Source organism: Cololabis saira, chromosome 15, assembly GCF_033807715.1.
Source record: "Cololabis saira isolate AMF1-May2022 chromosome 15, fColSai1.1, whole genome shotgun sequence".
Taxonomy (NCBI): Eukaryota; Metazoa; Chordata; class Actinopteri; order Beloniformes; family Belonidae; genus Cololabis; species Cololabis saira.
In genome coordinates, this window is record NC_084601.1 from 43,143,912 (window position 1) to 43,160,499 (window position 16,588).

A 16,588-nucleotide genomic window follows, 5' to 3' on the forward strand; every position below is an offset into this window, starting at 1 on the left:
CAACATTAATCTCGACATTTCTACTTTTTTCTTGAAGTGCACAATAAAAGAAAAATCTTCCCCTCTCAAATATGTTTTCTCCTGCCTGGCCCTGATTCTCTTCCGTAGTTGGTGTCTGTTTTTGATTGTTGTACTTTTAATGTTTCTCTGCCGTCTCGGCCAGGCTTCCCTGGGAAAACAGGTCACTGTATCTTATTATGTTATTATTATTATTATTATTATTATTATTATTATGTATCTCAACGGGACCGGCCCGGTTAAATAAAACTTAAATAAATAAAAATATTATCCAGTTAAACACGTCAGCTTTGGTTTTCAGATCAGACGTTTTCTCTCGTCTCCCCTTTTCACTGGTTTGACAGAGTTTGAATCATTTGACTGACGGATGTAGAGTCGCCGTCCTGAAAGACCTGGTTCTGTCTCGTGAAAGTGGGTCGTGGTTCGACCTCAGATGGAACCCTGAACCTTCGTCCTCCTCGTCCTCCTCGTCCCCCCAGGTCTCTGGGGGGATTACAGAGTCTGGATGAGACAGACAGACAGATGTGTCATCAGGTGAACCAGTTCTGGCTCCGTCATCGCCGTGTCCTGGTTGTTCTGTGACGATGCTCTTCCTCCTCTTCCTCCTCTTCCTCCTCTTCCTCCTCTTTCCTCTTTTTTTTCCTCTTTTTTTATCCAGGCAACAGAAACACGAGGATATTATGGATGTTACAAAGTCAAGGCAATAACATTTATTCTATACATCAAACTCCACAGTGTCGTCTAGAGCTGGGGATCCAATCACATGTCAAGAATCCATTCTGATTCTTAACATTCAGAATCAATTATCAAGATTTGATCCGATTCGATCAGATTCCAATATTGTTTTGTGTTAATGTTATTAAAACTGTTTTTTGAGCTGTTGCATAAATGATATGACTGTGTAGTTATGCAACATATCAATACTAGCTACCCGTATATATATATATATATATATATATATATATATATATATATATATATATATATATATATATATATATATATATATATATATATATATATATATATATATAACTCAATATATTGTTGCGCTTTCTGTCGCAATAAATAATCGATAAACTGACGGCAAATATGGATATTTTATTACAACACATAATGGATTTACACGGTTGTCACCGCACTATTGTTCATGCACTTTATTTGTCCAACAGTGTTTACATTTACAAGCCAGAAGGCAGTGAGGTTTATACAAATGCACTTTCTTTGTACATTGTATGAAGTTTTGGCATTGAATAAATGCATAACTACAGACGTTTTCCTTTTTATGGGTATTTTTTCTTTTTCAGTCACATAGATCGTGATTTATCGTTGATGAAATTTCTTACAATATATTGAATATGGTAGATATGGTGTATGGTGATATTATCGTTATGGTGGACCACATATCCCCACAGTATTGAATCCTGAGTTACCGCATCGTCCCAGCCCTGATATATATACACATATATATGTATATATATTAGGGCTGGGACTTTATCGTGTTAATTACGATGAATTAATTACAGAAAAATAACGCAACCAAAAAAAATAATGCATTTAATGGCAATTTACTTTTGCACTCCAAACAGTGCGGAATGTTTCTCATTGCACGAGTTCCCGATATAAGTTACCCGTAATACTGATGCACAGAACTCAACACCAGAAACAACAATGGAAACCCAAAACCATGGGAAGTCGTTGCTGGTTCGGTGGGAGGAAATTTTAGTTTTAAAAAACTACCGAGTGGAAACTTGGATAAAAGCACGGTTTTGTGCAATCACCGAACTTGAATTTAAGTGCAATCATATTCCTATTATTCATATTGCACTTTATGTTAACACTCAGTTATCAAAATAAACACAATTTTGTTGTTTAAGCTCATTTATGTGTCAATTCAATGATTCAGTCATGTAAAAATGTTGCTTCTCGTGTCAAATACTGATATGTGATTAATTGCGATGAATTAATTACAAAGCCTCTAATTAATTAGATTAACTTTTTTAATCGAGTCTCACCACTAATATATATATATATATATATATATATATATATATATATATATATATATATATATATATATATATATATATACACATATATATATATATATATATATATATATATATATATATATATATATATATATATATATATACACATATATATATATATATATATATATATATATATATATATATACACATATATGTATATATAAACCGCCCCAGACCCAGTTCCAGGGCCGTAGCCGTGTCTTGGTGCAGATGTGAATCTGGGCCGCGGCGCCGCATCAGTTACATAACGATCTGGGTCACCCAGAATAACAGACGTGTGTGTGTGTGTGTGTGTGTGTGTGTGTGTGTGTGTGTGTGTGTGTGTGTGTGTGTGTGTGTGTGTGTGTGTGTGTGTGTGTGTGTGTGTGTGTGTGTGTGTGTGTGTGTGTGTGTGTGTGTGTGTGTGTGTGTGTGTGTGTGCAGCTTCCTCCCTCTCAGAAAACCTTCATCTTCATCTTCTTCCTCAAACCAGATTCAGAGTCTCTGATCAAAGATCTTCTTAGTTCATGAACCTTCAGGAAGAACCGGATAATATATAATATATTAATAATATAATAATAATATCATATATTAATAATATAATAATAATATATTAATAATATAATAATTTATAATATATTAATAATATAATAATAATATAATACATTGTTATATTGATAATATATTATTTATTGACCTGCAGGTCTGGATCTGAACCCTAGTGGTATAATAACAATATAACAACAATATAACAACAATAAAATAACAATATAACAACAATAAAATATAAATATAATAACAATAAAATAACAATATAACAACAATAAAATATAGATATAACAACAATGAAATATAGATATAATAACAATAAAATATAGATATAACAACAATAAAATATAGATATAACAACAATGAAATATAGATATAATAACAATAAAATATAGATATAACAATAAAATATAGATATAACAACAATAAAATATAAATATAATAACAATAAAATAACAATATAATAACAATAAAATATAGATATAACAACAATAAAATATAGATATAATAACAATAAAATATAGATATAACAACAATAAAATATAGATATAATAACAATAAAATATAGATATAATAACAATAAAATATAGATATAATAACAATAAAATATAGACATAACAACAATAAAATATAGATATAACAACAATAAAATATAGATATAATAACAATAAAATATACATATAATAACAATAAAATATAGATATAATAACAATAAAATATAGATATAATAACAACAATAAAATATAGATATAACAATAAATATAGATATAATAACAATAAAATATAGATATAACAATAAAATATAGATATAATAACAATATATCTATATTTTATAGTTTTTACCCTTTTACCCTATCGACCCTCGTGAGGTCCTCCGGTGCCTTTTAACCATAGAACTAGAACTAGGACACACGGGGAGGCGGCATTCAGTTTTTATGGTCCCCGATTGTGGAACAGCCTCCCAGAGAACCTCAGGGCCGCAGAGACTGTTGATGTTTTTAAAAAGAGGCTCAAGACCCATCTCTTTAATCAGGCTTTTAACTGACTCATTTAACTCTTTTACATTTCTTATGCTCACCCTTATTTTTATTGGATCTTACTGCTCTGTTTTATATTTAGTTTATCCTTTTTTATCATATTTTATTTTCATTGTTTTATCTTAATGTTTTATCTAAATATTTTAGTCGTTATTTATGGTCTATTTTATACATTTTACTGTCTTATTCCTTTAGTTTTTAATGTCTTGCTTTCTAGACATACTTTTAGGATTTTATGTTATGTTATACTTTTTAAACTCTATTAGTGTATTTTATCCTGCTTTCTTAGCTTTTATCTCCAGTGTTTCCTCATGGGGAGCCTCCATGCTGGGAGTGACTCTGGCCTGCAGGGGGTCGTCCTGGGGTCGTCCTGGGGGTGGTTCTGGGGGTGGTTCTGGCCTGGATGGTTGTGGAGCTCTGCACCACGGCTTCACCGCTGTGGTGTGGACTCCTCTTTCCGTCCGGGCCGGGATGGTCTCTGTGGGCCGCCCCCTTGTAGCTGCGGGCTATGAGACCTCCTGGCGTGGACGGCTCCCTGTTACCGTTTCCTCACCTGGATCCTCTGTGCCTAGCCATGTCTGCACCGTGTGTCTGCGTGTGTCTATCTGTGTGTGTGTGTGTGTGTGTGTGCGGGAAGGGGGGAGGGGGAGGGGGGTATTAATACATTTTATGTTTATGTTTTATGGAAAGCACTTTGTGTTACATTTTTTGTATGAAAGGTGCTTTACAAATAAAGTTTGATTTGATTTGATTTGATATAATAACAACAATAAAATATAGATATAATAACAATAAAATATAGATATAATAATAATAAAATATAGATATAATAATAAAATATAGATATAATAATAAAATATAGATATAATAACAATAAAATATAGATATAATAATAAAATATAGATATAATAACAATAAAATATAGATATAACAACAATAAAAAATAGATATAATAACAATAAAATATAGATATAACAACAATAAAATATAGATATAATTACAATAAAATATAGATATAAAAACAATTAAATGTAGATATAATAACAATAAACTATAGATATAACAACAATAAAATATAGATATAATTACAATAAAAAATAGATATAACAACAATGAAATATAGATATAATAACAATAAACTATAGATATAACAACAATAAAAAATAGATATAATAATAAAATATAGATATAATAATAAAATATAGATATAATAACAATAAAATATAGATATAACAACAATAAAAAATAGATATAATAACAATAAAATATAGATATAACAACAATAAAAAATAGATATAATAACAATAAACTATAGATATAACAACAATGAAATATAGATATAACAACAATAAACTATAGATATAACAACAATGAAATATAGATATAACAACAATGAAATATAGATATAACAACAATAAAATATAGATATAATAACAATAAAATATTCAATTCAATTCAATTCAATTCAGTTTATTTGGGAAGGGACAGTGTACATGCATATACATTTAGAATTAAAAATGCAAATGCACCCAATTTTAGCTACAGAGCTAGTTTCCATTAGCAGTCCCCCGGCTAAAAATATAAAAGAAAGACAAGTATAATATATATACTTGATGTAATAACAATAAAATATAGATATAATAACAATAAAATATAGATATATAACAATAACATATAGATATATAACAATAAAATATAGATATAACAACAATAAAATAAAGATATAATAATAACAATAAAATATAGATATAATAACAATAAAATATAGATATAATAACAATAAAATATAGATATAATAATAATAAAATATAGATATAACAATAAAATATAGATATAATAACAATAAAATATAGATATAATAATAACAATAAAATATAGATATATAACAATAAAATATAGATATAATAACAACAATAAAATAAAGATATAACAACAATAAAATATAGATATAATAATAACAATAAAATATAGATATAATAACAATAAAATATAGATATAATAATAATAAAATATAGATATAACAATAAAATATAGATATAATAACAATAAAATATAGATATAATAATAATAAAATATAGATATAACAATAAAATATAGATATAATAACAACAAAATATAGATATAACATAAACAACAACATGATTGATTCTGATTCTGAATCTGATTCTGAGCAGGAAAGAGTGATCAGATTATTGATATGTTATTATGATCTGTCCTTCAGAGCGATGCAGTGATCAGATTATTGATCTGTCCTTCAGAGCGATGCAGTGATCAGATTATTGATATGTTATTATGATCGTCCTTCATGGTTCTGATCCTCTTAGCAGCGTCTGACCTGCAGCTTCACGGAGACGTAGTTACGTAACGGAACCTGGAGCACGTGAGGAAGACGAGCACGTGAAGCTGCAGGAGACACTGACATCATTATCTTCATCATCATTATCTTCATCATCATACTAATCATCTTCCTCATCCTCACCTCCATCTCTGGTGTCGGCCCGGTTCTGCTGCTGATGGAAGTCTGAGAGTTAAAGTCAAAACTCCTGATTCTTCTCTCGCAAAATGTGGTTTTATTTCAGTTTTCAATCAAATGTTGAGTTAATTTCCCCTCAAATCAGCATCATTATTAAAACAAATGATTTTATTTGTATTTATTTTATTCTTTTTAGGGGCTCAGCCAATAAGACCGCAGCGCCAGTTGTTTTTCTAAGGATTATTATTATTATTATTATTATTATTATTATTATTATTATTATTATTATTATTATTATTATTATTATTACTATTATTATGAATTATTATTATTATTATTAGTATTATTATTATTATTATAATTATTACTATTATTATTACTATTATTATTATTATTAGTAGTAGTAGTAGTAGTAATAGTAGTAGTAGTAGTAGTAGTATAATCATTATATAGAAATTATACTTCTTTCTGAAAGATATAGTTACTTTTTATCAAAGTGAAGGATATTGATTATGTTTATAGTTGACTATGAATATTTTGTACTTTTGATGGGGAATATTCATAATCAAAAACTTGCCAAATCTTCCCCCAACATTCGTCTTTTTCTCTTTGAGATTGAAAACCTTATCACATCCATAAAGAATATGAAGAATCATAAATGTAAATCTACACCTGTAAACCTCAACTATGTTAAAGATGGAAACCCCTGAATGTTATACTAATGTAACTCCTCCTCTGTATAATTTATTTTATTCATTTTGATTTAATTTATTCTCCATTAGATTAGGTTGATATTAAGTTACTAATTGCATTGATATATGAATGTACTTCCAAATGTTTTATGTTTTTGCTACTTGTTATTTCACTGGCATGATGTTCACAAAGTCTTTGCTGATTCAAACTTCCTTGTATCTTCATTTTGATTCATTAAAAAAAAAAGGCAAAGGAAACCGGTTAAAATGTGTCTCTATCTTTCAGTGTTTACAGTTCTCTGCGCATGCGTACGAGGCATCAGTGGAGGGGGAGGAGCCTGTGTGAGTGGGGGCGGGGCTAGAGGCGGGGAGGACACGCCCCCTGGTCGCGGGAGCGCGCACGGAGCTCGGAGCGGCCGACAGTCATTCAGAGACGGAGGACGGAAAAACATCACGCTCCAGAACCGGGAATAGAACCGGGATCAGGACCAGGACCAGGACCGGGACTAGACCGATGGGGGGGTCCCCCCTGACCAGAACCAGAACCAGAACCAGAACCAGAACCAGAATCAGGACCAGGACTGTGTGAAATATTCAGTTTCTGAGTCTCAGGATGGAGCTGCAGATGAGGCGGTTCTGATTCATCCATTCATCCAGGAGGAGGATGGTACCGGGACCGACCCGGACCCGCCTCTGACCCGCCGGACCTTCAGGGTCCTTCAGAACCTGCAGAACCTTCAGAACCTTCAGAACCTGCAGAACCTTCAGAACCTTTAGACCCTCCAGGATCCAGATCAGGAACTTCAGAACCTGCAGAACCTGCAGAACCTGCAGGATCCAGATCCGACCCGCTCAGGTGAGCTGTAGGGAGCAGTTCTGGTTCTCAGTGGATAAAGTACTTGAAAAAGTAACTAAGTAACACAAATATTGACGAATATTGTGCTTGATCTACTTAAAAAAAATAAGGCAACTTTTTGCATGAGATTATTATGTAGATCAAGAAAGACTAGTCTGATTGTGTTAAGTTTACTTTATTTATCAAAATTAAGATGACTTTAAAAAAGTAAAAAAGGAGAAAAAAGAAAAGAAAAAAAGAGAAAAAAAGGAAAAAAGAAGAAAAAAGGAGAAAAAAGAAAAAAACCATAAAAATTTAAAGAAGAAAATTAAAATTAAGTTGACTTTACTTGCAAATGAATTTTGTACATACTAAAAATGAAGTAGTTTATACAAAGACTAGTCTTTCTTGATCTACATAATAATCTCATGTGAAAAGTTGCCTTATTGTTTTTAAGTAGATTAAGCACAATATTTGTATCAGTGAACAAACAAGGAAAGAATTGTCACACAACTGTTATTACCCATTTAGATGATGTTGATGTTGTTTACCAGAACACTCATGAATCACATCTTCAACCCCTCAATGTCGTTTACAACAGTAGATTTGTCTTAAAGTGCTCAGAACTAATGTTTATCAAGTTTGAACATAGATTCTTCCTTCAGGTTTGAGAGTTAAAGTCAAAACTCCTGATGCTTCTCTCGCAAAATGTGCTTTTATTTCAGTTTTCAATCAAATGTGAATTAATTTCACTGAAAATCGGCCTCATTATTAAAACATTTTTTTTATTTTATTCTTTTTAGGGGCTCATCATAATCTTATCATCATCATTGTTATAATATAATAATAATAATAATAATAATAATAATAAAAATAATAATAATAATAATAATAATAATAATAATAATAATAAAAATAATAATAATAATAATAATAATAATAATAATAATTATTATTATTATTATTATTATCATCATTGTTATTATTATTATTATTATTATTATCATCATTATTATTATTGTTACGATTATTATTATTATTATGATTACTATTATTATTACTATTATTATTATTATTACTATTATTATTATTATGATAATTATTATGATTATTATTATTATTATTATTATTATTATTATGTTACTATTATTATTATTATGATAATTAATATTATTATTATTATTATTATTATTATTATTACTATTATTATTATTATTATTATTATTATTATTATTATTATTATTATTATTATTATTATTATTATTATTAGGAACCTAAAACACGTGCAGCAGCAGCTGAACCGTTAATTGATCTATTGCTAAGCCCCGCCCCCCGAACACAGTTCATCCAATGACAGTTGAGCACCAGTTCCAGGGGGCGGGGCTTGGTTCCGACTCCTGTTACTAGAGAGGATGAAGAACGGATTTTATCTTTTTATCATTTCCTAAATCCACACAAAACACAGTTAAATGTCTGGTTTGGATCAAAAGGGATGGCCACGCCCCACCTGATAACTCGACAGTAAGCCCCGCCCCCTGATGACGCGGTAGTAAGCCCCGCCCCCAGCCCGTACTTGATATCAGATCTATTTTTAGATTCTAACATGACATATCCAGGTCTGGATGATGCTGAAAAACTAGAGTTAGAGAACATTTACTCCTCAAGCCAAGGTTCAGAACATCATATATAAATGTATATATATATATATATATATATATATATATATATATATATATATATATATATATATATATATATATATATATATATATATATATATATATATATATATATATATATATATATATATATATATATATATATATGTGTGTGTATGTGTGTATATATCATCATCCCTCGACTGTCGTCAAGATCCTAAATGTCACTTCTTTCCATCGCGTCCTGTTGTAGTTAGTAATAGTTAATATTTATTTCGGTCAATCACAAACATAAAAATCAACAAACAAGATAATAAACATTTACAGGTTTTTCCCTGGTCAACATTGTGATTATTTTGACCGAAAAGGTCTGGACTTGAAGCATAAAGTTTATCTTGCCTTTTAACAGAATAGAATATACAAAAAGAACAAATGAAGTATCATGAAGCTACACAAAATAATAATAATAATAATAATAATAATAATAACAATAATAATAATAATAATAATAATAATAATAATAATAATAATAATAATAATAATAATAATAATAATAATAATAATAAGGGTCTGGGCAGACGTTGTGTGCTCTGCGGTCAGGGCGACATCGTCCGCATAGTCCAGGTTGGTCAGATATTTCTCGCTTTGACGACCAGATCTTCTTCCAACCATAAGTCTGTTGTCTCTGACGTCGTCCACTGATTGCTGCAGAGTATAGTCCACCACGATGACAAACAGAAAGGGTGCAAGCGTGTCACCTTGGAGAATTCCAGCTGTGGTTGTCTTTTGTTTGACCATCGTGGCTTTGAACGGAACTGGTGGGATTTCCATACATTATGGCTGTGGCTTTTACTATCTGCTCAGGAATTCCTGAATTATGGAGGATGTGCATCATGGCTGCTCTAGAAATCTACAAATATGATGGTTCCACTCTTCTTTGAAACCCTGAGTTCCTCAATGAATGAATGAATGAATGAATAGCTTTATTGTCGCCGGTCTGGCGTCCCAGCACAGTGAGATGAACCAGTACAACCATCAAGGCACAGACAAAACAAATAACATAAAACATGAGTCAACTGGTGAGAACAGATCAGAGAAAGGATGACTCCTCATACTGTGTATAAATACACAGTGTGAAAGTAAGTGTATGTGAGGCAATGAGTCTGTGAACTTCGCCTAGAGCTGCTCTCAGCCAATGTCCTTGATGTTATCAGGTGGCTCGGTACAGTTCTGAAACAGGTCCACAGATGTTCGTGGGAGAGGGGAGGGCTAGTGGGGGCAGAGTCATCTTGTTTACATTCCACCAGGAAGATTGTGACCAGAGCGATCGGCCAAAAACCGCCCTGTCAAGGCCAGCTTATAGAATCAACAATTATATTGAAAAACAGGCAGCCTCGGTAATTTTCCGTCTGCCTTCAGTCTCTGGTTCATCAATGGCGACTCCAATCAGACAAATTAGTGATCAATTCCCGCCAAGCCGAGCTTCCAACTTCTCCAGGGTCGATTCTGTTCGAGAATCGCATCCAGCTTGCGGTTTTGCTCCCTCAACGTTAAAGTCTTTCTTTCTTTCTTTCTTTCTTTCTTTCTTTCTTTCTTTCTTTCTTTCTTTCTGGCTCATTTCCTTCCTTCCTTCTTCCTTGTTTTCTCCCTTCCTTTTTCCCTTCCTTCCTTCCTTCCTTCCTTCCTTCCTTCCTTCCTTCCTTCCTTCCTTCCTTCCTTCCTTCTTTTTTCCCTTCCTTCCTTCTTTCCTCGTGCTCTCTCCTTCGTTCTTCCCTTCCTCTTTTCTCCCTTCCTTCCTTCTTCCCTTGTTTTCTCCCCTCCTTACTTCCTTCCTTCCTTCCTTCCTTCCTTCCTTCCTTCCTTCCTTCCTTCCTTCCTTCCTTCCTTCCTTCCTTCTTCCCTTCCTCTTTTCTCCCTTCCTTCCTTCCTTCCTTCCTTCCTTCCTTCCTTCCTTCCTTCCTTCCTTCCTTCCTTCCTTCCTTCCTTCCTTCCTTCCTTCCTTCCTTCACGTACGTTGTGCGTGGATTTAAAGCAGAACCATAAATCAGTTTTACACAAAAACATTATCAACGGGAATTTATCATTTTTACTGATAAATTCTTATCCCATTCCTAATGGGAAGCTTCTCACTCACCCTCCTATTGTAAAACGGGTCATTCAAGTCACCACTTGGTGAAAACTTCCCATGTAAACGCTCCCAATGCTAACGTTTCTCCTTCTGTCTCCCACTCAGCTCCCCTCGTCCCTCCGTCATGGCCGCCCCGTCTGAGGACTGACCCAGAACCGTGACCTCTGACCTCCACCGTCGTCATGGGCACCGTGCTGTCGCTGTCGCCGGGCCCCCGCAAGGGCGGTTACTATGACGACCGGCTGGGCCCGGGCTCGCTGAGCCGCTACCCGAGCCTGAGCAGCCGCTCGCTGGACAAGGACCGCGTTGGCGGCGGCGGCCTGCGGCGCGGCCAGTCCTCCATCCTGCTGCCGGCGCTAACCTGGAAACGGCTAGTGGCCTCCACCAAGAAGAAGGGCGGAGCCAAGAAGGGCCCGGCGGGCCCGGCGGGACTAGCCGACCCGCTAAACAACAACAACACCCTCCTGCAGAAGGACGTGCTGCTCCTCAACCGGCAGAACGTGCAGAAGTCGCTATCCTGCGCTAACTTGACTAGCTACGAGGCGCCAGGCCCGGGATCGGGCTACGGGCTAGCGCCGCCGGCGCCGGGCTACGGGCCAACGCTAGCGCCGGGCCTCGCCTACAGCCGGTCCCAGCAGCTGTCGTCGGTCAAGAAGGTTTGTTAGTTAGTTAGCTAGCTAGCTAGCTAGCTAACTAGTTAGTTAGTTCGTTAGTTCATCTTTATTTCGGTCAATTATGAGCATAAAAAAACACTAAGCAAGATAATAAACATTTACAGGTTTTTCTTTGGTCAACATGGTGATTATTTTGACTGAAAAGATCTGGGCTTGAAGCATAAAGTTTATCGTGCCCTTTTAACAGAATAGAATATGCAAAAAGAACAACTACTTTAGGTCCAGTTGTAGTATTTTAGGTTCAGTTCAGAATCAGAATCAGAATCAGAAAAAGCTTTATTGCCAGGTCAGACATAAATCAGACGAGAGAACTTGACTCCGGTTTACACCGATGGCACCAGTAATACGGACGCCATTTTTAGAGGAAGGATGACACTGGGATGGGGGGGGGGGGGGGGGGAAAAAGGCATCTTCACACTGTGTATTAATACCCAGTGTCAAGGTGCAAAAAAACACCTCAGCACAGAAAAGCAACATACACACAACAAAACAATATCAAGCTTATGGGTATACGATATGGGCAGGTCAGGGGTGGGGGGGCGGGACTCGGAACAGGTCCTCCAAGTGAGGGCCGCGGCCATTGCCAACTGGCGCTCCAACCCGGAGACTGTGTCAGGAGGGGCTGCAGATAAGAGGGGGGTGCCAGGAAGGCGTTGAATATGGGGAGAGGGGGGGTGTGTCAGTGTGTGTGAGAGTCTGTGACGCGATAAGTCTGAGAACCTTCGCCCAGAGTGCAGACAGTTCTGGGAGGGAGATCCTCAGGTGTTTGTGAGAGAGGGGGAGGGTTGAGTTGGGTGCAGAGCATCATGTTTACATTCCTCCAGGGAGATTGTGACGAAGAGGCCTGCCAAGCCGCTCCATCAAGGCCAAATCAAATCAACAATTTGCAGGCAGTTCAGTAATTTTCCGTCTGCCTTTCAGTCTTCTGGTTCCTCAATAAACTCCGATCAGACGAATTTGTGATCAATCAATCAATTCCGGCCAAGCTGAGCTCCCAGCTTCTCCATGTTGTTATCCATCTTGTTGATGAGCTCAAAGACCCCTGCCAGCCTGCGGTTCTGTTCGAGAATCACATCCAGCTTACGGGCCTGCTCCCCCAGCGTAAAAGTCAGAGCGCTGATCGCTTTGCTTGATCCATCTGCCACGTCCTGCAGCCTGGAAAAGTGGCTGAAGGAGGCCGCCGACGACTTACGCATTTGTCGATACATCAGGAAACCCCCACCTCCGATCAAGGAGATAATCAGGAGAAATCCTGCCATCATGAATCCAAATATGTAGGCATCTTCTGCATCCTCGATTGACAATATTGCCATACACAAAGGCTTCCAGTTCTTGTAGGAATCCATTGTGTATCCAGCAAAAAATATCACATCGGGGCAGGAGGGCTCCCTTACCCCCTGTCTTCTTGTTGCAAAAATTTGGTCAATTGTGCTGAGAGACCAGTTAATCAATTCCATAATTGTAGAGTTTCGGAGGAGTGAAAAGGAGAGACTCTGAAGACGAGACAAACAAAAGCAGTAGCAGCAGATAGAGAAGGGAGAGGAGCAGAAAAAGGGTCCGCCTTCACTGAGAGCCGGAAGTAGAAGAGTTGTAGTACTTTAGGTCCAGTTATAGTATTTTTTATGTCCAGTTATAGTATTTTTTATGTCCAGTTATAGTATTTTTTATGTCCAGTTATAGTATTTTTTATGTCCAGTTGTAGTACTTTAGGTTCAGTTGTAGTACTTTAGTTAGTTAGTTAATCTTTATTTCGGTCAAGAAAGTAAAAAGATGCTAAAGAAACCGACAAAACCCATTTATTTCACCTCACGCATGTGTATTGTGTCTAAACATCAGATTAGCTACATCTTAATTTAAGTGCATTGTTTTGAATAAAAAGTGTTTTTTAATAAAGATATTCAGTCAAGTTTAGATTCTAATTCTAACTTCTAACCCCCAGGTGCCGCCGGCTAGCGCGGCGTTGGCGTCGCCGCGGCGCGTCATCGTCCAGGCGTCCACCAGCGAGCTGCTGCGCTGCCTGGGCCGCTTCCTGTGCCGCCGCTGCTACAAGCTAACGGCGCTGGCGCCGGCCGACCCGGCGGCGTGGCTGCGGGCCGTGGACCGGGCCCTGCTGCTGCAGGGCTGGCAGGACCAGGCCTTCGTCACGCCGGCCAACGTGGTGTTCGTGTACATGCTGCTGCGCGCCGCGCTGGCCGGCGACGTGGCGTCGGTGGCAGAGCTGCGCGCGGCGCTGCTCACCTGCCTGTACCTGTCCTACGCCTACATGGGCAACGAGATCTCCTACCCGCTCAAGCCCTTCCTGGTGGGGGGGCGAGGGCGACGGGCCCGCGGGCCGCGACGCCTTCTGGGACCGCTGTCTGGCCGTGGCCGGCGCCACCAGCGCCGACATGCTGCGCATCAACGCCGACCCGCACTTCTTCACGCAGGTGTTCGCCGAGCTCAAGGGCGAGGGCGGGGCCGGGGCGCTGGACTACGGCCCGGTGGACTACAGCCTGGTGGACTACGGGAGGGTTCTGGACCGGTGAGACGGGGGGGGGCAGGGGGGCGCTGGACTACGGCCCGGCGACAATAAAGGCAAGTGAGCACCGCGGCCAGTGGCGGCGCGGCTCTCAAACCAGTTGACTGTGTTGGGGGGGGTTCATAAGAGGGGGGGGCGAGGAAGGCATTGAGATGAGGGGGGTGGTTATCAGTAAGTGTATGTGAGGCGATGAGTCTGTGAACTTCACTCAGAGCTGCTCTCAGCCAAATGTCCTTGATGTTATCAGGCGGCTCGGTACAGTTCTGAAACAGGTCCACAGATGTTCCTGAGAGGGGAGGGCTAGTGGGGGCAGAGTCATCCTGTTTACATTCCACCAGGAAGATTGTGACCAGAGTGATCGGCCAAAACCGAAAGAACCTCTTCTTCGTGGTTTTGGTGGAAAGAAACGTCCTCGTCTCCCTCTGTTACCCGTTTTCCACCAAACTGGTTCCAGTGCTCGTTCTGGTTCACAACTCATTCAAGAAATCCGTTAGCAACAGGTTTGTTTTTCCACAGCTCGGGTGCTAAAGGGGAGCCACGTCACTTACGTCTCTGCTAACGCTGGACTACAGCCGGGTTGAGTTCCTGGTTCTGGTCCTGGTTCTGGTCCGGTTCCTGCTGTGGAATCAAATCAAACCCAACAGGAAGTGGTTTTTCTGCTGAGTCATCAGCTGTTTAAAGTATTAATTAGGGCTGGGCGATTTTGGACAAAAATAAAATCCAGATTTTTTTCTCTGAAAACCTGATTTTCGATTTCGATTTTGCAAAAAAGGAAAATCGATTTTCCGATTTTCCTTTTTTTTACATCGTCTTGAATAATAAATCCGATTTAGATTTAAAATCGATTAATCGCACAGCCCTAGTATTAATGTATCAATGAGCATTAATCCGTATCTTCAGCATTTGTGAGTTTATAACTGCAGGCAGGTGGAAGCAGCAGTTTATAAATAATCGTTCAACCCGAACTCGGAACGTTTTTCTTTTTCTTTTTGGACTTTTTCACCCGAAATTCTGACTTTCTAAACTTTCTAAAGTTTAGGAAGTCCCAGTTTGTCGTTGCAAAAATTCTGAGCTCTTTTTTTCATCGTTGTAAATTTTCAAAAGTCAGAAATTCAGGTTTTATTTCCGCCGCGTCGTCGTGTTGGGAGGTGGAGGTGTCGGTGTTGTTGTTGAAGGGTGTGAGGTCGTCACACACACACACACACACACACACACACACACACACACACACACACACACACACACACACACACACACACACACACACACTACTGGATTAGCCCCCGACCCGGCGAGAAGGGGGCGGGGCTTAGAGATGGGAGGGGCTTCAGTAATCTGTTAATCTCATTAATACTCGGCTGAGTGTGTGTGTGTGTGTGTGTATGTGTGTGTGTGTGTGTGTGTGTGTGTGTGTGTGTGTGTGTGTGTGTGTGTGCGTGCGTGCGTGCGTGCGTGCGTGCGTGCGTGCGTGCGTGCGTGCGTGCGTGCGTGCGTGCGTGCGTGCGTGCGTGCGTGCGTGCGTGCGTGCGTGCGTGCGTGCGTGCGTGCGTGCGTGCGTGCGTGCGTGTGTGTGTCCAGGGACACGTGTTCAGGCGTCTGACCCGACAATCAAACCAAAACAAACCGTCCCTTAGTTCTGGGGTCTGTGACATCACAAACCCAGCTGATCCATCTTCTTCCCATCAGCCACCTGGACGTTCCTGGACGTTCCTGCTCAGGTGTTTACGGGACGTCACCTGCAGGCAGAGGTCTATAAAGTACTTGAAAAAAGGAACTACCCGTATTTGCTGGACTATAATCCGCTACGTTTTTCATAGGTTTTCAACCGTGCAGCTTATACAAAGGTGCAGCTATTCTGTGGATTTTTCTTCCACCGCTCGGGGCGCTCTAACTGGAATTAGAATCAAAACTAAGACAAAATAAATGCAATGAAGAATACGCTACTTCTTCTTTAGCAGATAGAAGTAGAAGCA

General features: G+C 37.9%; 1 pseudogene; it reads left to right on the top strand.

Annotated features, from left to right (window-relative positions):
• The first annotated feature begins 7,240 nt into the window (after positions 1-7,240).
• On the top strand, positions 7,241-14,622 carry LOC133460964 (cyclin-dependent kinase 5 activator 1-like; annotated as a pseudogene).
• The last annotated feature ends 1,966 nt before the right edge of the window (positions 14,623-16,588 follow it).